The following is a 22,856-nucleotide window of genomic DNA, read 5'->3' on the forward strand; positions in this document are numbered from 1 at the left end:
CATATATTTCTTAAAGCCACTGAATCCATGTCAGGAGGTCAGAGACTAACCTTGATAATAATTTGTTAGATTGATTGAGAGATTGATTTATTTTACACTTTGAAGTGTTTTCTGTGTCATTTTATGTGTGTCAATTGCTGTAATACTGCAATTTCAACTGGAGGTCAATAAATCTATCTATCTATCTATCTATCTATCTATCTATCTATCTATCTATCTATCTATCTATCTATCTATCTATCTATCTATCTATCTATCTATCTATCTATCTATGAGCTATGAATGTACCCCATAGAGTTCACTTTGCCTCGAGTTTAGAGAAATCACAGAAATGTTCAGGAACTCCGCTGAACTCCACTAAATGTGTGGAAGTCAATGGGCAAAGAGAAACGGAGCTATTTCTGAGTGAATTATAATGGCGAAATGGTGTTTTATTGTCCCAGAAGGCGAGGATAGTGGATAGTGTCTGCCAACTATGCTGAACTGATTATCATGGTGAAAAATGTGATCTGAGTTTTGAGGCACCACTCTCAAACAAAAGATGCAGACACAATGATAACCACAATAAAATACAACAAAAATCACCTCAAGCTAGCAATATGTAAATATATATACAGTATATTGTGAAGAAAGCAAACGACACAGCTTTAACTTTTGGTGTTTCCGCCCCGGTTTACTGCAACACAAAGAGAGTAATGTCTCCACAATACAAAGTAAATGGTCAACATAGGACCCAGTATGCAGGGAATGGGGAAAATTTATACAGCAGGACAGGAAATTAAACAGTGGAATGCTGGGAAAACTGTGATGCAGGACGGGAGATTAACGTCATCGTCCCGGAACTGGAGGGTAGAAGGGAACCCGGAAGTATGCCGGCTTTTTGTTTTTTCCCGGCTTTGTTACAGCGGCGAGTCCTCGCTCTAGCTGATGAAACAATAAGAGAAAGGTTAGTGCGCCGTCTCTGTCCCTCGGCATGAGTTGTCGCAATGGGCCCTTGAACTGCTCCCCATGCGCTCGTGCGTGACAATATATATATTGTGGCACGTGGCTGGGGGTGGTACCCAGCCGGGATGCCCAGAAGGACAGAAGGAGGGCTCATGCCTCCTCCGGACCGCCAGGGGGCGTCCTTATGCCTGGAGGACTTGGGACCCCGGCACTTCCGCCACACCAGGAAGTGCTGGGGGGAAGAAGAAAATGAGACATCCGGAGTGCTTCCGGAAAGACAGCCGGCACTTCCGCCACACAGGGGCGTGTTAGGGGAAGATTGCCGGGAACCGCCTGGAGCACATCCGGGTGATTATAAAAGGGGCCGCCTCCCTTCATTCAGGGCTGGAGTCGGGTGGAAGAGGACAAGGTCGGAGACTGAGTGAGAGAGGAGAAAAGGAGGCGGCCTGAAGGCTTACTGTGGACAGAGGCCTGGACTATTGGGGTGACTGGTGCCGAGGCACTGGGTTGTGTGCATATTTGGACATTGTACTTAGGGTGAATAAGCGTGTGTTGGGAAATGATGTTTGTCTGTCTGTGTTCGGGCTATTTCCCACTATATATACATATATATATATATATATAATATAATAATATATATATATATTTATATATATATATATATATATATATATATATATATATATATATATATATATATATATATATATATCTTTCCATCCATTATCCAACCCTCTATATCCTAACTACAGGGTCACATATATTATTACACTTACAGAGTTCCAATCTTGGGGCACATATTGGCCATGCCATGAAGCAGGCTAAGCTAGAAAGTATTTTTTGCTTGCAATCTCTACGCAGACACTTTGCACTTTTTTTTCTTTAAGAAGATAGAAATGATTTGTAAATAATGCGAAATCTTTTATTATTATTATCATTATTTCACAGAGTCTTATTCTAACTCAGGCAGGTATTATGCATGCATAATTAGCTATGCAGTGCTGCAGAAGAGACGGATCGAGTATACAGAAATCAGTGTTACATATCTGGTGGCAGTAATCATAAGGTTCACATTATAGTGAACTAATGTACCCCACCAATGAAAATATTGCAAGTTTTGTTTTTATTTTGCAAATCTGACAAGATCGAGTCATCACATCACACATGCCTTTATGGGATCAGGTGGCAATGTCACATTACCCATGTGTGAAAGTTCTACGAATGGCTGCTACAGCCCTGTGTTTACACGCTGGCTTTATAAAGCATCATGGGGCACTAGGAAAAAATATTCATCTTAGCTGACTGCACGGTGAATTCCCAGTAAAGTATTCAGCAAACAAGGTCATAAGGGACACAGCATATTCAATGCGAAAAGCACTGACAAATATAGCTTATCAATATTACTATCTGTCTCTAAGGGTTTATAGAAGTTAATAAGTAACATATCAGCAGAAAAAAAACTACAATTAGAAAGACTAAGGTTGCTATGTGGCTCACATAAAATCACTTATGCATTCTGTTAAAAATTAAACAACTACTACATGTCCATACCACTTTCAATGTGATTAATTGATTGAATACTTCAACCAAACTTTAAAAGTGCAACTGAAGAAACTATTGGGACTAATTTGCCCCTTTTGTTCCTTTTTGTACTTGTAACATGTCTATGTATTTAACAGTTTTTCTCCCATTGTGCTGCGGTAAGTGACACTACTATGAGAGATCTTGGATGTAATCCAGGGATCTTTGATGGTGGCAGTGAACATTTAAAGGCTAATGACTTCCACAAAATAAACCAGACATCTCATTTTAATGCCTGATCTGTAACTGGAGTAGATAGTCTTTTTAAGGGACTAAGTGATGCCAGCTTCATAACTTCACTAGTAAAGTTAGATCAGCAGTGACACTTGGCCGTATTATGTGTGTCTCTCTTCTGGTTTCACAGTACGCCAGCAATATTTCAACATTCAGTTGGTGTGAAAAGTAATGGTAATCATAGGTCATCCTCAAATAAAATACAAAAGCCTGAAGGTGTAAATCAAGAAGAGGTTTTGGGTTTTATTATATGGAAATGATAATATGACAGAGAAAATGCAGAGTACATACAGTAAGGTGAAAAAACAACAATGATCTAATACTCCAATGGACCACCCCTGTTCACAAGGACATCCTTGCCGCACAAATAGTCAGAACACTTCCTGTTCACCTTCTTTGTGGATGTCATCAAATTCTTTCTCTAAACACTGGCTTCTCTTTGTCCCAGTAGTTCAGCCCGTTCCCGTAACTCATCCTTGACTCTGTGTTGAATCCATGAATCCATGTTTTTGACTTTTATATTTCTACATGTTGACTGCTAAATATAAGTTAAATTGTAGTAGGTGATCTACAGATGGGCACAACCTACAAGTTACCTGTTAACTTAATAAAGCCTGTGTTTTATCGCAGGTACCACCATTGTGAGTATTTTTCCATGATTGTGGCCTGTGCTCTGTAGCCTTCACCTGACAACAGGACGTTGTGCCATACAATGTAAGACACTATTTAAGATGAGGGTGCACTAGTCCTGATGTCCAATATTTAAGAAAAAAATCTTGCGTGGCATTATCTAGTAATAATATAATTTCAGGGAGTCAGGACTTTTCTTGTGTTATTTTGACTACGAGTTTTGGTTTAAATTTTGGATTTGGTGTTTAGGTATGTTTGATGTTTTGACTGAACACAAGGTAGCACTTTTGCCTCTGGATTCTTTATTCAAATTTTTCCTGCTGAGCTTCACTCTGGCCAAACAGTAAAACACCCAAAAATATTGTTAATACTGCTGATTTGAGACCTGCTTTGGTTTTTTTTTGTCTTTGATTCAGGTTTTGTGCTGTTGTTTGGGCTTATTAGTTTTTGCTTGACTTTTTTGTTTTTTGAACTACTTCCATCTCTACATTTTTGCCTTGTCCATTATGGCTTCTTATTTCCTAGATTTTTTTCATCTGTCACTAATAAATACAAGCTTCTCCCTGGTTTTCACTAATACTCTAAGCTCACTCTCATTATGACCAGAAGGAGCTTAGAAGCACTGGCCAGTAGCTATTTCTGGGGTCCCAAATGCTGTAGAAGACCTTGTTCTATACAACTTGAGTCATCTTTACAAGCCCCAGAAATCTCTGAACTTTTGTGCTTTGGTTACCATAGATAGGGTGAGGTGAACCTCCTTAGATATTTAATAAAGGATCAGACACTAAACCAGCATGTGTGAACCAAAGACAAAGAGACCATGCTTTAGAACCTTAAAGTGTCATTTGCTCCCATTTTTATTGTTTCCAACATTTATCCTAGAAACAGACACATATGAGATGGGCGTAGGAGCAATTCTTTAAAAGATCAGTAAAGGAAAACATCATGCCATTATATATCTCAGCCGAAGGCTTATTCCAAGGGGACAATGATATGCTGTCATATAATTGCAAGCCTTTGCCAGCAAGTGGGCTATCATTTATTGTATTGTACTATTTAACATATTTTACTGAGTAGGAATTATTTTATACAAATTAGGTTTTAAAATGTTTTCTCATCACAGCAATATGAACATCAGAGAGCTGAAAATATAAAATTATAAATTGATTGGAAAACTGTTATTTAATCTCATCCATCACTCCATTATTTAAACCAGCTTTTATCATTATAAGGATGCAAAGACCGAGCAGTTATCCCAGCAGAATAAAACAGGAACCGGACTCATTCCCAATTAACATTGCTGTCTAAATTTCTACAAAACAATACCATAATGCTTTTAAACATTACCATCACACATATCCTATAAAATATGTAAGAACTTTTCCATCAAAATCTAAAGATTTGAGCAATCATTAATGATTTTGTTGACTTTCTACCTAATAACCTACTGCAGGTGAGAAAATACAAATGCTGCTTACTTAAAGTGCTGCCACAAATAGGCAAGTTACTTAAAATAGTAATTAAAACTGAATTCCCGAAGTGACTGTGCAAGTTCAGAATAATTAGACTTTCCCTGTGATCATTTAGGAGCTGCTGCATAATATGTAGGACACTATTTCAATGTGCGTTAGATGTGTCTTTGCCTGAGGGAATGGGTGTCTTTCTCACAGGTTAATGAACCACTTGTTGTCTGATCACTTGAATAGAAATTTTGGATACCCTGAGGTGAAAATATTTAAGGTCTTTAATAGTCCAGAAGCTAAAAAAATTAACACTACTTTCATCTGTTACAAAACAATGAAATAAGCCAATTGACCTCCTAGAAGTTATGCTGTGACAGCATTACCTTACACCTGTCACGATATCTAACTTTAACTTAGATTCAAATATAATTTATTTGCTCATTAATATATGAAACCTATGATTCAATTTCTCCTTTGCTCAGCAACCCACGCGACATACCTCATAAGCTTACCAGTTGTTCGATTTATTTTTGTAGTTAGAAATCAGGCCCATTACAGAATATTCCATGCATTGCTTCACCAATCCAAACTCTAGTGGGCCCAATCCATTTACAGTGCAGCATGGAGGCTGGACTGCAAAATCACAAAGTGTACTCTGGGCTCACATGGCTAGGATCCTCTTGGCATCTACTGTGTACTGGGTAACAGATTAGAAAAGGTTTCACAGAAAGATCCCACTGAGCCCAGGACAGATTGATAATTCTTCATCTCCTAACATGGCTCACATTTTCTACAGGTACTGCATGACTAGAAAAATAAAAAGTCTTCCTTACCACCCATGGTCCAAAGTGTGATTTAACTATATGTGCACATTAGCAAAAGCAAGAGCAAGATACCTTTATTGTCACTGTACAGCATAATGAAATGTCTTTTGGAGCAAGCCTATAGATGCCTTATATAAAAGTATGGAAGAGTAAACATTAATCTATGAGAAGCACAGTTACTGTTAACAATTCCAAAAAACGCAGAGTAAAGTTAAACATGTAAGCATAAATAGTGAAATAATAAATGAAGTCACAAGTAAATGAAGTCACAGTGAAGATTACAGTTACTGTAATGGTCATGAGTTCCACATGGGTTATGTATAAGTGTGCGATTATGTGTGGTTGATGCAGAAGTTCAGTTAAATCAGTGGTAGTTCTGTATAGAAAGGAGCAGTGATCGCTGTGTATTTAATAGGCTGATTGCTTTGGGGTTAAAGCTGTTCTTCAGCCTGGTAGTGCAGGCATGCAGGGCTCTGAAGTGCCTGCCATAGGGGTGAGGAGTAAAAACACTATGGCCAGGATGTATTGGATCTCTACAAATGTTCTTTGCTTTTCTGCTGCAGCGTTTAGTGAAGATATCTTCTAGTGATGGTAACTGAGTGCCAGTAATTCTCTGAGCTATTTTGATGATATGCTGGAGGGTCTTCCTGGCCTTCTGAAGTGCATCCAGAGTACTACTCTGTAATGCAGTACATGATGTCAGACTCTGTGGTGTACCTGTACAGTAGAAGTCAACCAGCAGCTGTTGTGGGAGTTGTGCTTTCTTCCGGCTTCTCAGAAAGCACAGCCTCTGAAGGTTTTTCTTGGCCATTACTGTTGTGTTTGTTATCCATGACAGGTCTGGTCCTGGCTGATGTGGACTCTCAAGAATCTAAAAAAATGGAGTGTCTCCATTCTTTCAACATTAATGCTGATGGGATGGTAATCACTGTAGCTTAATCTCCTGAAGTCCATAATCAGTTCCTTTGTTTTTTGGAATTGAGTGCAAGGTTGTTGTTCTGGCTCCAACTCTCCAGATTCTCTACCTCTTGTCTAGAAGCTGTTTTGTCATTACTGGAGATAAAGCCTATCATGGTAGTGTCGTTTGCATGCTTTATTATGATGTTAGTATTATGGCTAGATTTGCAGTTGTTTGTGAAAAGGGAGTAAAGGAGAGGGCTCGGCACACAACCCTGTGGTACCCCAGTATTCAGCATGATGGATGGATGGAGAAGTGCTTACTCATTCGCACAGGTTGTGAATTGTCAGTGAAAAAATCTAAAATCCAGTTGCTCTCCCATACCTGTCCCTATGCTCCTGGCATGACAGGATAGTGTGAAGGGCAAGTGAGACAGCATCCTCATTTGACCTGTTTGCTATTTAAGCGAATTAGTATTGGTCCAGGGAGGTGGGATTTTGCTCTTAAAGTGTCTGAGAGCAAGTCACTCAAAGCACTTCATAAAAATAGGGGTCAGGGCCACCAGGTGATAATCGCACAGGAACCTCACCACTGGCTATTTTGGAATAGGGACGATTGTAGCGGACTTGAGACAAGTGAGGACATTAGCCTGTTCTAGAGAGATATTAAACAGGCTGGTGAACACTGCTGTCAGCTGTTTCACATAATGCTTCAAGACCCATTCATGAACCCCATCAGGGCCAGCTGCCTTGCTATTAATGTGACTTAGAGGCCATCTCATCAGAGTGCATAGTGGGGCATCTTGCTGGGTTAGTTTGGTGATAGGTTGGTTGGTGTCCTTGTCAAATCATGATTGAGGTCATTAGGAAGAAATGAGTTTCCAATGTTGGTTGAGCAGGTGTTACCCTTGCAGTCTCTGATGAACCTAATCATCTGATACATGTGTTGGGAGTCAGAGCTTTTAAAATGGTCCTTTAATTTTGCTTTGCAGCAGTGCTTTGCCTCCTTATTGCCTTTCCTCAGATTGGATGTACCTGTTTTGAAAGCCTCTGGGTCTTCCATATGGAAAGCAATGTCACATGCCTCCAATAGGTCTTGGACCTCCCTATTCATCCAGAGTTTGCTATTAGAGAAATTACAGATGTGCTTGGTAATAGTGACATTGTCCATACAGAATTTAATGTAGGATAAGACAGAGGATGAATAGGCATTTAAGTCCGTGTGATTGTCCTTTGTAGCTGCCTGTTTGAACAGTTCCCAATTAGTATCATCAAAGCAGTCCTATAATTCAGTTATAGCTCCTTCAGGCCAGACCCTGACTGCTTGCACATTAGGCTTTGTCCCTGGCGATAAGGCATTTGTACGCAGGAATCAAGAACAAAGAAATGTGATCAGATTGGCCGACGTAGGGGGAGGGCGACGTGGTATAAGCATTCGTTATATCTGATCCAGTGTATTATTCCCTCTGGTTGGGCAATCAAACTGATAAAATTTTGCAAGCACAGTTTAAAAGTTGCCGTGATTAAAACCGCCAGCTAAGATAAACACACTGTCTGAATGTTTCAGACTGTTCATAGCATCTTGCTGTTTTGCCAATGCCAGCTTAACATTAGCTTGGGGAGGGACATAAACTGCAGTGAGGAATTCGATTCAGCAGATAGAAAGGTCTGTACTTCAGCGTTATTAGGTCCGGATTGCAAAACTGTTCAGCAATAACCATGCACCAAGTATTATTTACATATATGCACATCCTGCCACCTTTGTCTTTACTGGATTTAGCAGTCCAATCCAAGCAGTAGACATTCCACTCTGCAAGTGCAATAGCCGTAGCTGGGATATTAGCATTCAGCCACGTTTTCGATGAAAAAAGAGGTGCAGCTGTTCATTCAGTGGGACGAAATCCTTAGTCTCAGCTTGTTGATCTTGTTTACTATAGACTGGGTGTTTGCAACGAACAGGTATGGTAGAGCTGGCTCATCAGGGGAATTCTTTAGTCTAGCATGGACACCAATTCTCTTACCCCACTTCTGCTTCCTCTCCCATCTCTGCCTGCACCACATCCTCACTCGTTTGGAATAATGGGAGGTTTGTGGTGGAAGAAAACCATTCATTCCAATATCCAATATTTCTTGTAAGCTGTACGTTATTTGAACTGTACTAGAATAATTAAGAGTTTGCCTTTCTCAGGCTGTTTGTCCATTTCCAGGTTTAATCCACTCTCTATATATAAAATCCTAACCCTAAAAGTGCAACGATTTTATGTGACATTTTTATGTCACTTTATTTGTCACACTTTAAATCAAGCTTATTTAAAACCTACATATATATGTTTGGTATCATTCTTTTCAGAATTAACTTTAATGTGATTTTCAGATTCTTATTCCGTTTTTAAATTATAAACTAAAAAATATCAAGAACTCATGTCCCACGAGACGAGACTTTGTGCCAAGAGATTTAACCACGCCCGGGGGCAAAAATAAAAGAAAAAGAGTAGAACAGCTGCTGTACAGGCTTTTAAATGTTTGAAGCGCCAGACGAGATGCTGATGACGTGGCACGCAACAGCAGCTGATCGAGCAAAGAGGAGGTAAGAAAAAAACTGTATTAGTTTTCCATTGTATCACCGTTTAAGAGGGGGTTTTGGAGGAACGATCGCGTGTCCTTGGGGTGTGTTCAGCCCCCCTCTTTACAACGTGAGCGGCAAAGACACGAAGTGGCTGGTGCATAGCACAGGCTGGGGGGGTTGGCAAGCAAAGCAAGCAGAGGGCAAACCCCTTAATAAATTATAAAAAGTATTTGCAACAATCTATTTTTTAAGATTCTAAAGAATGACCTAAAACACATAAGGTTCAAGTCAGTAAAGATACGGAATTTAACATAAATCTATAGCGATCATTAAAAATATACACATAGTGTGTTTAAAGTGGGGAGTCCAGAGTTGAAACATTTAAGGAGATTCTGTTTAAATAAAGTCAAAAAGTGCAGATTTTCTAATTGCTGGCTGTTTACTCAGTGTTAAAATAAATAAATAAATTACATTTATATAGCACTTTTCTCAGTACTCAAAGCACTATCCACACAGGGAGGAACCGGGAAGCGAACCCACAATCTTCCACAGTCTCCTTACTGCAAAGTGGCAGCTCTATCACTACACCACCTGTGAGGACTAACTGTGTTAGTTCACACAGTTCGCATTTTGACATTTTTTTTGCAGTCCATTTTCTTATTTTACGTATTTATTAAAGGACGGATCAGTATTGTGAGTTTTGAACATTAAACTCTTCATATGGCTTATTTTAATATCAATGCATATATATTGTATTGTATTGTGTTGTATTGTATTGTATTGCTTATAGTATAAAAGACTTGACATAAGACAGATGAGAGCTAGGCTAACCTATAATATACAGTAGATAAGGTTGATCTTTGTTTAGAATTTTTCTAAAGTTTCTTGATGTGACAAGCTTTTGTTTTTAGTGTATCACTTTTGGAATTTAGCCTAACTTCATGGTCATCTCTCTTTTGTTCTAAGCATACAGCTATGCATGAGAGAAAGCTTCATGTTCAAATGAAGTGCCTACTGTCTTTTTCATGTGGTATTTTGTCCATGTGCCAGGTGTGACGTTGTCTTCTTTGTCTCACTGTTAGGCATTTTGCCATGCTGCCTGTCACTTCATAGCGAGAGTGTGACTCTTTCAAGTACAATAGTTTAGCTCCACTTCTTCTCATTCTCCCAAAGAGTCAATCAATGAAGAGTTTCTCTCAGAGCCAGTGAATTCCTCCATGGTGTTCAAAAGAATTATGCAGTTTATATTTCCAACTTCAAGAGCTCAGCAGAAAACAGTTTTCCGACCCAAAAAGAATTTACTCCAATTATAGGACCTTAGAGATGAATTAGAATGTTCATCAGAATAAGGAGGAGTTTTAAAGTTTGTACTTACAAGCTAAAGATGAATGTCATTTAGGTACCTTTTTGGTTTGGAAGGAATTTGTGGACATACTGCCTCAGCGCTGATTAACTCCTTTTGTTATCAGATGAAACTCAAAAAGCAAGCTGATTAAATCTTGATAGAGATGCAGAATAATTTTAACCAATTCTAGAAATATCTTCATGGAATACAGGTACTCTGTATCTCTGTCACCCTGTTCTTGTGTCCAAATGGAAGCTTGTAGTGTGTTGTGATAATTTGGTGATATTATTTTAAGCTTGTGATTAGCTGATACTATATACTGTCTTCTTCTTCTTTTGGCTGCTCCCATATCTGTCTGTTCTCTGCATCTTGTTCTGTGACACCCATCACCTGCATGTCCTCTCTCATCACATCCATAAACCTCCTCTTAGGCCTTCCTCTTTTCCTCTTCCCTGGCAGCTCTATCCTTAGCATCTTTTCTCCCCCAATATACTGAGCATCTCCCCTCTGCACATGTCCAAACCAACGCAATCTCGCCTCTCTGACTTTGTCTCCCAACCGTCCAACTTGAGCTGACCCTCTAAAGTACTTGTTTCTAGCAAAAAAAAATTAAACAATTATATAAAGGAAAATGTAACATAATATAATGCAATTAATGTAAGATTGTACAGGCAAGTTTTTTGTAAATAATTGAATGAAGGTTACACTACAATAGGCTCGTGTAATAAAAATGTCAGGGCACTGTGGTGTATGACTCCATGGCTAGCCATAATTAATTTGATGTGACAGACTGAAATTAGAATGTGTCATTTATTATAAGATGAGTTGGAAAACCTTTATGAAGCATTTCTGTTAATATTTAAATAGGTGAGAGGTGCAGCGGTTAAGACTGCTGTCTCACTGCTCCATTGACCAGAGCTCAATTCCCAGTCACTGGACTCTGTTTGTACATTCTGTTCAAGTCTGCAGAGAATTTCTGACTTCTGCAGATTTTTCACACATTCTAAACATGTTCTTGTTGGATAATTTGCTAAATTTAATTTGAGTTGAGTAGGCTGACAGTGAGGTCTTCTAAGGCTTCCTTCAACCAAGAATGGGCTTTCCACAGAACAGAGATTAATCAGCAATTAAAAGCAATGTGAGCTAAAGACATTAAGTCAAGTATCCCTTAGGCAGCACAGAAATAGTGACAGGTACATTGGGCCAAAATACAGAGCTGTGATAGCCACCTTGGCAGACAAACTACGGGAAATGATCAATGTTACAAAGAATAGATAGTTCCTTTATCTTTCAATTAGAATTTAGAATTCAATTGGTGGGAGATCCTCTTTCAGCCTTTTGTTGGAAGCAGTATTGTGTTAGTCTTGTTACTTACCTCTTGGCTTCATTTAAATCATTAGGCATTTACCTGTAACCTTAAGCCTTATGAACCCCTCACACATTTGTCCTTTTGTTTGTTTTGTTTGACAGCCAGCCATAAATTTAAGATACTAGTCTTGTTCGCTGGCAGAATTATGGTCCTCATTAACAGCCTTTGGTGCTAGAAGTCAGCCTTTATGGCCTGAATGTTTTGGAACTAATTCACCTACAGTTTCTGAAAAAGACATATACTCATGTTAAGACAGAGTTCTGTGGTGAAGTTGGGGAAGGCATTGTCATGTTCTGGTACTAACGTGCTTTTCCAATGGGCAAAGGACATCTGAGACATGGCCCCTGATCTATGAATATCCTCCAATGGAAACAAATAGACAGCAGCCAGCATTCATACGTGTATTTCTAATATTCTTGCCTAGCAATTCAGCATCAAAGGATTATTTATCTGTTAACGTTATGAATGAAACATCCAGAGAAATGTATTAACCACATATTCTGAGGAATACCCATCTTTCCATTTGTTGCCGGTGCATACACCTCCTAGCTAAGCTCTTTAATAACAGCCATTGATAGTTTATGTAAGTTCCTATTGCTTGAGATCAATGTCACACTTGAGACTACTTCATTAAAGACTGAGTCACCAGCAGTTAACATTTTTTAGGCTCAGATATTAGATTTATATTGATTTGAGTTCATGGCTGGATCTTTAGTTTTCACTGATTCTCAGCAGGATAAAGCAGCTATTTGTGAAGCTCTTATGTGCATGCTGCTGTTTGATGATTGTTTTGATGATTTATTTAAGATTTGATTTGCTTTTTTGATTCTGAACATGCTTTGCATTTATCAGTTATATCACCTTATATGGGTACTTATTGTCAACCCAGAAAACAGTTAGTGTACTTGTTAAAGTTTTTCTGTAATAAAATAAAAATCTAAATTAAAATAATCCAAATTTAATAATACCATGTTTAGTCAACTATAAACAGAGGATACACTGCAAATTGTCAAGATGCCAATTATTGGCATTTTCCATGATACCAAAGTAGGCTTTAAATGCAAATGTATTACCAAAGAAATGACAAACACCTGGTCGCCCAGCTCAAGTCTAAGTACACATGTATGATGATCCTCTAAACGTATGAACAGCCCTGCTACCTGATGAGGAGGCTCAGTTTCAAACACCTCCAAACATTCTGTCTCACGTGTCTACAGATGAAACTGAGCTGATCTGTCTCTATTTTGATAGCTATTTATTCCAATCCTCTTCACAGCTAGTATATCCATGACACAGGTACAGTAGGTGATTGATTCCCTTTTTTTTGGTCAAAGTTAATGTTAAGAAATGCTGTGGTCAAAACCCCAAATTGTCTCTTTGTGGCCACTGGATACATTTCACCCATTTATTCTAAAACATTTTCAAATGCTACACTGAAAATCTACAATCTAAGGTGCAGTTAGGTCCTTAATAGAGCATCTCATTCCAGATTAGCCTCTAATGAAGCCAAATACCAGAAAATTCCAGTGGCCTAGGGCTACGTCCATGCCGCAACACTTTGTCATGCATGTACACTTTGGGGACAATTTAAAGACTCTAGTGGTGGTAATTTCTCACCAATCCACAGGGTGGCCAGTATTCTAGCACCTCTTCTCTTCTTCCCTCTACAGACCAGATGATTGACAACCTCACCGCCTGTGATGCCACTTTCAGTGTCCATCCACCTGGACCCACCTCTGCCTGCCTGGCTTGCGTTTAACTGGAAGTGTCTCCACGTTGGAGAGTCTAATTTGGTATTCTTTTTTCTTTGCAATATATATAAGATTATGGTGTTGGCCCAAATCTTCATCTTGCCTTGTCCTCTTTTACAGTTTTAATATAAAAACCATGGTTTTAAACGAAAATGATCTCTATCCACACTGGAGTTTTTACATCTCTCTCTATATAAAAGAAAATCCTGGAATGGAAAGCAAATGCAAGGCTACGATACGTGATAATCTCAAAAGACATTTTAAAGACCTGCGAGACCAAGGAGACTTGCCACGGTTCATCTCGCGGGGACCGTAAACATGAGACTTGGTGCCAAGAGATTGTCCCAGGGCCATAGCAAAAAGGACAGTGGCTGTACAGGCATTAAAAAGATTGAAAGGGCAGCGCGACAGCAGCTACCCCAACCGAACGCAAGCAGCATTATACATTCTGCAAGAAAGAATTCAAACACGCCCGGCGCCAGAAATAAAAGACAGGTATTGCTTTTACAACATCACGTGAGAACAGGCAGTGAGCCATCATTTAAAACAAGTCAACAGACCACTAAGCTAGCAGTTGTTGGATTGCTTTTGGCAGGCAAGCATCATGTGCTTCAAGCTCTTAAAACAACGACATGCGACAGGCAGAAGAGGCAGCTCACAAGCAGGAAAAAGACAGCAAATGATCCAAATACATATCCTTAGCGTACATTCAGCCACAACACCCTTCAAAACAAGAGCAGAATTATACGACTGGGAAGAAAGAGATGTAACCTCGCGTGGGGCAGGAAATAAAGAAACAAGTATTGTTTTTACAAAAGTTTTTAAAGTAAAGTCATCCCTGATGAATGGGGACGTGGGAATGAGGGGTCCTTTCATCGGATTAACGCTATTTCAGATGTGGAATGGCAAAATGGGGGAGGCAGCTTGATGAATGAGGTCTCCAGGACTTAAAACAAATCCAAATCATATTATGTGATATCATCTAATGTGAAATTCTACTCCGTACTTCTAGAATTTTTATTTTTATACGGTATTGTGGATTTATTCTGTTCTATGTATTGTACTGTATTGTATTGACCCCCTTCTTTTTGACACCCACTGCATGCCCAACCTACCTGGAAAGGGGTCTCTCTTTGAACTGCCTTTCCCAAGCTTTCTTCCATTTTTTCCCTACAAGGGTTTTTTTTTGGGAGTTTTTTCTGGTCTTCTTAGAGGGTTAAGGCTGGGGGGCTATCAAGAGGCAGGGCCTGTTAAAGCCCATTGCAGCACTTCTTGTGTGATTTTGGGCTATACAAAAAATAAATTGTATTGTATATCCGGTAAACCAAACACAGGGGTTGGCGAGCGATAGCGAGCAGGGGGCGGAGCCCCCTAGTCTCTTACAAAATTATCCTTGTCCATACAAAAATGCCAAAAAACACATATGACATAGGCCTTCGCCTATACTGGGCATGCTGTCATTAGTGGAAATTAGTGACGGTACCATATTTAATGGAAAATTGAGAGCCCCATGAAAATCAGATTCCATTGTGCTTTATGCACTTTTAAAACCCTCAATGCATGCAGGATTCCAAAGGAAATTCTTAAAGGGGCTGCAGTGGACATGTCACATTAATGCGCTGATCACTGCTGGAAGTAACATTCTTTAAAACTAGCAGTGGTAGTCTTGTGATAAAAAAGCAACACTAAAAAAGAAAGTGATCAGCTCTATACTCATTCACAAGCGGACTGACTATAAGCAGTCCACAGCAATTAGGGCACTCTTGTAACATATGACATTTCCTGCATGCATCTATATCTTTGCTTTACTACTTTATGCTTTTGTGTCTCTGCTGTATTTCTGTGAGCTCAGCTGCCTTTTACACCCAGCCTCTTCGCTCTTATTAATTTTGCTGTGGAAAACATCCCTTGTTATTGAACAGGATTTATTTCAAAAAGTGTCACAACCAGTAAATTATTTGCCTGTAGCACATGCATGCAGCATTTAAGCTGTACCCAGCACAGTTTACATGCATGCAGGTAAGCAGCACAACCAGTGTCATGGTAAGCAGCTCATCATTATGTCAGAATATGTTTTCTTCCATGAAAGATGACTAATCAGGGAAGAGCCATCTAATAAGCACACACCAATCAGAACGTGATGAGGGTAGTGTACAGAAAAACCTTTGTTTTCACTTATCCACATTGAAATCTTGCACTGTTGTTTTTAAAGTCTGTGGTATTCAGAAGTATTTAGTTTCAGAAGTTGAAAATGCTTGTGTGTGTGTGGACAAAAGGCAAAAACAGAGACAAATGTCTGTATTTTTAAATGAAAACATAGTAATGCAGATGGGTGTCTTACATACATTGGACGTCTGTCTGAGATTTTTGTAACATCAAGCTTATCTTTTTAAGGATTGTTATGCTGAAATGGCTAATATGTTAACCGCCTTGTTCTCCTAAATTTTTAAAACCTTTCGACTATAGACAATTCATTATAAACAGAAAACTTGTTTTCTGTTGGACCAGGTTAACAAGAGCACCTCTGATCTTTGCAGTTCAAAATCACCACCCTACTTTGAGCGCTGCCTTCATGAGGTGTTGGATTGGTTTAGAAGTGTCACACTCACTGTGTTTGGAAAATGTCTGGGATTAAAACATTTAGAGACTTGTACACTGATAATGTTTTTACATCCTATAAGCAATTAAACTTCAAATTTAACTTCTCATCAACACAAGTTTTCCACTACTTTCAAGCTGGAAACTTTGCTAAACTGAACCTGCGTAAGGTTCCTCACTTTCCACCTCTTTCTATTCTAGAAGAATTATTGATCAGTCTTGAATACTCAGATAGCATTTCCATAATTTATAAAAGTATTTCAAAGTCCCTTCCTTTGGAAGATCCCAGGGCACAATGGGTAAAGGGTCTTTCACTTAACATTTCAGAAAAGGAGTAGAAGTCGGCCATGCACAGAATACACTCAAGCTCCGTATACAAAAAGCACTCAATTATTCAACTTAAAATCTTCTATAGACTGTGGTGGGTTGGCACCCTGCCCGGGATTGGTTCCTGCCTTATGCCCTGTGTTGGCTGGGATTGGCTCCAGCAGACCCCCGTGACCCTGTGTTCGGATTCAGCGGGTTGGAAAATGGATGGATGGATCTTCTATAGAGCACATTTATCTTGATTAAAACTTTCCAAAATGTTACCAGGGCAAGATTCAACTTGTGAATGTTCCAGTCTAGCTCCAGCCTCACTGGGCCACATGTTTTGGGTGTGCAACAAATTAACATTGATTTAAACAAAAATCTTTGAATGCCTATCACACAGCTTCAGTGTCACAATCCCTCCTAACCCATTAACAGCTGTGTTTGGTGGGCTCCGAGATGAGCTTAAAGTGGAGAAGGACAAACAAACTGTAACTGCCTTTACGTCACTACTAACGCGTAGACTTATCTTGCTCAACTGGAAGAATCCCAACCCATGTCAGTGGGTAACTGATGTACTATACTATCTAAAATTGGGAAAAATCTGATCATCACTCAGAGGATCTGTTCAAAGCTTTTTAAAAATATGGTGGGATCTAATCAATAACATTTTAGAATAATCTTCTATATCGGGTAAACCTTCTACAGCGTCTATATTCTTTCCTTGCCGCTTCAAAGATTTGCTTTTATGGCTGACTCTCCTCTCTTTCTTTTTGGTGAGGGTTGAATTTTGGTTTTGTTAAGTTTTGATTTGATTGTAGGGCGGCACGTGGCGCAGTGGGTAGCGCTGCTGCCTTGCAGTTGGGAGACCTGGGGACCCGGGTTTGCTTCCCAGGTCCTCCCTGCGTGGAGTTTGCATGTTCTCCCCGTGTCTGCGTGGGTTTCCTCCGAGCGCTCCGGTTTCCTCCCACAGTCCAAAGACATGCAGGTTAGGTGGATTGGTGATTCTAAATTGGCCCCAGTGTGTGCTTTGTGTGTTTGTGTGTGTCCTGCGGTGGGTTGGCACCCTGCCCGGGATTGGTTCCTGCCCTGTGTTGGCTGGGATTGGCTCCAGCAGACCCCCGTGACCCTGTGTTCGGATTCAGCAGGTTGGAAAATGGATGGATGGATTTGATTGTATGGATTGTTATTTGCTTTTAATTAAAAAAAGAAATGTGACATTCAGTGAGCTGTCTAATTGTTCCCACCCAGTTTTAAATAGAACTTCACTCATAGTTGTCTTCAGACGTATATATTATACATCTGGCTTCAGCGAGACTACCCAATGGCAATCTCATTATGTTAGCACATCAGTGGTTGAAATTAGTGAAACACTCACTGGGTAGTGAAATGTCAAACAGAGTCTAACAATATAGTAGACACACTCAAGTCCTGTCCAGGGGAACCATAATGGCTACAGGTTTTCATTCCATCAGATTTCCTAATTTATGGTTAATTTTCTTGTTCATTACCTTCTAATTCAATCAGATGACTTTCTCCAGCTCTCTCTGTTGTCTCAGAATTAATAACGACATGTCTTCCTCTAAAATTTAGAAAGATATTTACTGCTGTTTTGACTTTTACTGCACATGCCTTTTTGTTTCATTTTAATTCACTTGCTTGCCAAGATTTTTAACTTGTTTTTTTTGTTTCTTTTTTAACCCAATACAATTTAATCATGAATTGAAAATAACAATAGGGATTGTGACAGTGCGGGTCTGCCCCGTGCTACCGCTCAGTTCATAACGTAACCGAATGAGTATGACAGATGAGGACAAAACACACATAAAGCAGGGGATGGTGTAAATGTGCTCAGTGCTTTTATTAAAAAAACATCTAAACCAAACAGTGTCCCAAAGTGCAGTACTTCAAAATATCAATAAATACTACCCAGTATGCTGTGGAGGTTAAACTTCAATAAATAGAAAATCCATTAAAAATGAGGTTAAGAAAACACACACACACTGCAGGAAGCTCATTTAAAATTCACAAGTTCTGGTGCCTTCCTTTAAAACTGGCACCTCTCTGGCTTATCCTGTTCTTGCAGCCCAGAGAGACATCAATCTATAGCTGCAGATACCCATTTCATCTGGACCATGCCCCTGCCTCCAATTCCATGGCATCCGCGGGTAACCACCAAGCCCTGCTTCACCTGAACCACTGCCGATCCTGGCTCCACCCGGCATGGACACTCCGTACTCCCACGGCTGCCATTGGCTCCACCCGGCGAGAGTACCTTCAGAGCCTAATGGTTGCTCCTGCTCCCAAGTTGCTCAGCAGGAGTGACCCATAGCTCCATCCTGAGCGATGGCCACATGCTCCTCCTTGGGGCTCTGCTCTCGTTCACCTACTTCCATTTTCTATTCCAGATCTCTCTTTCTCTCTCTCTCTCTTCTTCTTCTTCTTCTCTCTTGTGATCTTGCGCTCCCCTTTTTTTAGGCTGGGGAGCAGTTGTAGGTGTGATCGCCTGATGGCTGCCCCGGTATGATACTGAGACAATCAGAGTGACTACATGTGCCGGCAAGACAACTCACAACCGGCCAACCGCTTCGCACCAATCCACAGACAAAGTGTCTTCACGGCAGATCACTCACACCTGATCTGCTCCAATTATTTATTTATTAAAATGGCCACTTTTCCTGATCCGCTGACCCGCTATACCACAGGGACAAGCAGTAATCAGCTCAACTGGTTCTATTATCATTTTATAAGTGTTCATCGCTAAGCTGCTACTTTTATCAAAATACTTAAAATAAATTTAGAAATAAAAGTTAAAGATTTGGGGCAGTCTAATACATCTGAGTCCATTTTGCAGACTTTTCTAGAACCTAGGAATAATAGAATTTCTGACACAGCAGAATGACAACAGGTAGAAGGAGCATATATCTGAACAATGTTCACTGAACTAAAACAAAATGGGTTTCTATCTAAGAAATTGGTTGAAATTAAAAGAAGAAGCTGCTAGCATCAAAGATGCAATCAAGATTGCCCACCCCAGCTACAATGGATTCAGCAATGGTAGCACCCTTCATGTCATATAACAGCCACAAAAGGACTAGTGCTATCACCTTCCATTATTAATTGCAAGAGCTTGATATTCAACAGAGGCTCAATCTGTCAGCATCCTGCAGAATATTACATAATACAAGGACCAGTAGGATTTCTTGGATTAAAGAAAATGAATTGCTCAATCCAGATGTATAAAGGAGTGACCAGAAGTGTCACATATCTGAACATGAACATAGTCCATAGTCAGGCTTCACCTAAACAGTCCTTCAGATGCTAGAATGAGACTCCTGCCTACAATATCTGTAGAAAAATCCGAACACATTAGCTCTGAACCTAGGGCACAAGCTGAAGCTGAAGAAACAATGGAACAATAAGACAAAGGTCTGAGTTGCCAACAACAGTAGTCTTTCCTTCCATAACTGCAGAAATCTTGACAGCTTATCTTGTGCATCTATTTTTTTTTAAATGCCACACACTATAAACATGCTGGTGCTAATGTAGGCTACTTTGTTTTTCATCTTAAGTAAAAGACAAATATTCTAAATCAAAAAATCAAACTGTATTGTGTTAAAAAATACCCTGGAAGTAGCAAATGATGTTCAAATAGCAGGTAGTGTTATAAGGAATGTGATGATAACTGCGAGAACTTTTCCTAAGGTGAAACAGTAGGTCGACAGTGCCACATCTTGAAACAAGACAAGAAAGTGGCAATGTTTTTAGCTAAATTATGGTGACAACAGGTTGGTGTACAGCTGTAGTTAAATCTTTTACAAAACATAAGTGCCAAGACAATAGACAATAATAGGTTCATAAGTCAAACATACTGCCTTTCATAAAGAGAAATACAAAAAACTCTCAACTTAAGAAATGGATTACAATGAAAACTCAAGCTACAGAGGTGTGAAAGAGTTAGCAGAGGTGGAGAGGCAGATCTTCAGTTGCTGCTGTTGTTCAGTATTAGCCCCCTATTGGACCCCACTGATGTTTTTTGTATTATACATTTTGTGACATCCACCCTCAACGAAAATATGCCACTAAAAATATTTTTTCTGGAAACAACACAGGGAAAGTAGCAGATAAAAAATTAAATTTTTGGGTGTATTATTCGTTTAAAACTGATAGTTCAGCAGCAATAAAAATGACATAAGGATAATATTAAAATCATCCTTATAAAAATTCACAAATGAATCACAAGAATTTGAGTCAAACTGTTCCATTCCTAATTCTGAAGTAGTTTTTGACAATAGATTGACCAGTTATGAAATTCTTAAATCAGAACAAAATGTGGATTGGAGGCAAAAGTTTAAAAAAATATTGAAGAGCACAAATACTAAAATGTTGATTGGATGTTCTAGTGATTTATGCCCAGTTCTAAGAGTACAGTGCCTTTCTGAATTAAACTTATAGACCTGATATTACTCTTCAACAATCAGAAAATCTGTGGTGTCTTGTGTTTTAGTTTATTGTATCTCCACATGCATGTGAGCGAGTTTTAAATAAATACTCATTGGCCACAAATTTCCAGGCTTCAGTCAAGCGTGGGTGAGAGTACAAATGCGTTTTGCTCCGGGGGGTGCCTGGCTGACTGTGAAGGCACGTGAGTGCATGCGTCAGTCAAGTCCCTCATTAATTTCTTGGAGGAACCAGTGCATTCACACCTGTGCCCCATTAGGAGTGTCAACATAAGCGAAGCCTGCGTGGGACATGGGGCAGAGAGACAAATGAAAGAAATGGAAAAGAAGGATGGTGAGAAAGGCAGGAACAGGAGAGAGCGAGTGAGTAAGCAAGAGAGATAAAAAAAGAGATGGCAGACAGCTGGGAGAGTGTGGCCGACAATCAGGGGTTGAAGAAGACCACTCCATGTGAGCAGCTCAGGGAGCTGGACAGGGCCATCTTAACAGCATCATAAGCCCCTGGGCAAAGTAGTGCATTGGGACCCCTGTTTTGGTAGCAAAACAGAAACATACATAGGCATCAGAAACATAGTGGGCCCCTAGGCTATTGGGGCCCCCGGCCAGTGCCCAATGTGCCCATACATTAAGACTGCCGTGCAGAGTCACCAGGCATTGTGCAAGCAACTCTCCACGGAAGTCTGGGAAGGCAGCAGGAGGCAGAGAGAGGAGGCTTGGATTGGGAGCCCTGCTGGAGAGCCATGGACACCAGGGACCTGAGCCAGTTGAAGAAGGATGTGGTCGTCTCCTCCTTCTGCAAAGTCCAGACAGGATAAGGGGAGGAGATGCCAGGATAAAAGGGTTGCACCAGGCACTGAGTTTAAAAGTATTGCTTCCTATTTGGGAGTTTTAACCTAATTTTGAAAGGAAAATGTATTAACTTGTTTTTAACATCCACTTTTGCACCATTTTAAAGGATTATTTATTTATTGAACTTTATGCATAGCACTAATTATATGATCACTGATATGTTTTGGGATTTTAAATAAAAGCACTTGTTGACTTTTTGCACCTACCCCTTATCTGGATGCATGTGTCCTCACCTACCTGGCTCATCTCAGTTTCACGACTGTTGACGGTTCAAAAAGCTCCCAAATAGCAATAGAAGCATGGAGCTAACCTGCACCATCACAATGCACACACATTGATAAACTCTCCTTCACATTGTCGCTGGCTTTTTCAAACCAAAAATCTATAACTTAGACTTAAGCGACCAAGCAAAAGTATGGTCACCATTATTCTACAGCGAGGGAGGCCAGACACATTTTCTTTCACTGTTTCAAACAAGTGCAACAATAAGGAGTAATGCTGGAATAAAAGCAGATTTCATTTCAAGACAAGCATGAACTCCCTGTGCTGTCATGAGCTTGATGATTGACAGTGTCTGTACTGGGTGACATCAAAATGACTGTCTATAAAACAAGTATAAATTTTTTATGCAGTGTTTTGGACTGAAATTATCAAGTTGGACCACCCCGCTCAAGGAAAACATTGGGTGTCTGCAGACTGAATTAACCAAATGATGAAAGAATTAAGTGTCCACGAGCCATTAAAAGTGGAAATTAAAACACTGCATTAAGTGGCTGGGTGGCCGCTTGCTGCATTGTTTAAAGTGTGATCACCTCCCTGTTAAGGAGCTCTTTACATCAAGTCACCCAGGGGCCTGTGGGGGTCTTAATCCAGCCTTGGGTAACAGCAACCCTAGTGACGCCACTGCTGACTACCTCTTACGTAGTGCACAGGAGGCAGTGAAGTCTAATTTGCCTCACCCTTACCTCCTCAATGACATACTCCACAGAACCCTAACACCAATATCAGAAGCTCCATCATCAGTTTCAATGTCTT

At 39.9% G+C, this 22,856-nt stretch overlaps 1 protein-coding gene across 1 annotated transcript in view; it reads right to left on the reverse strand.

The window, feature by feature from the left end:
- The window catches only part of cdk8 (cyclin-dependent kinase 8), a 1,217,851-nt gene that overhangs the window by 558,160 nt on the left and 636,835 nt on the right, over positions 1-22,856 (reverse strand). The window lies entirely within an intron of this gene.

This window comes from Erpetoichthys calabaricus, chromosome 4 (genome assembly GCF_900747795.2).
Source record: "Erpetoichthys calabaricus chromosome 4, fErpCal1.3, whole genome shotgun sequence".
NCBI lineage: Eukaryota > Metazoa > Chordata > Cladistia > Polypteriformes > Polypteridae > Erpetoichthys > Erpetoichthys calabaricus.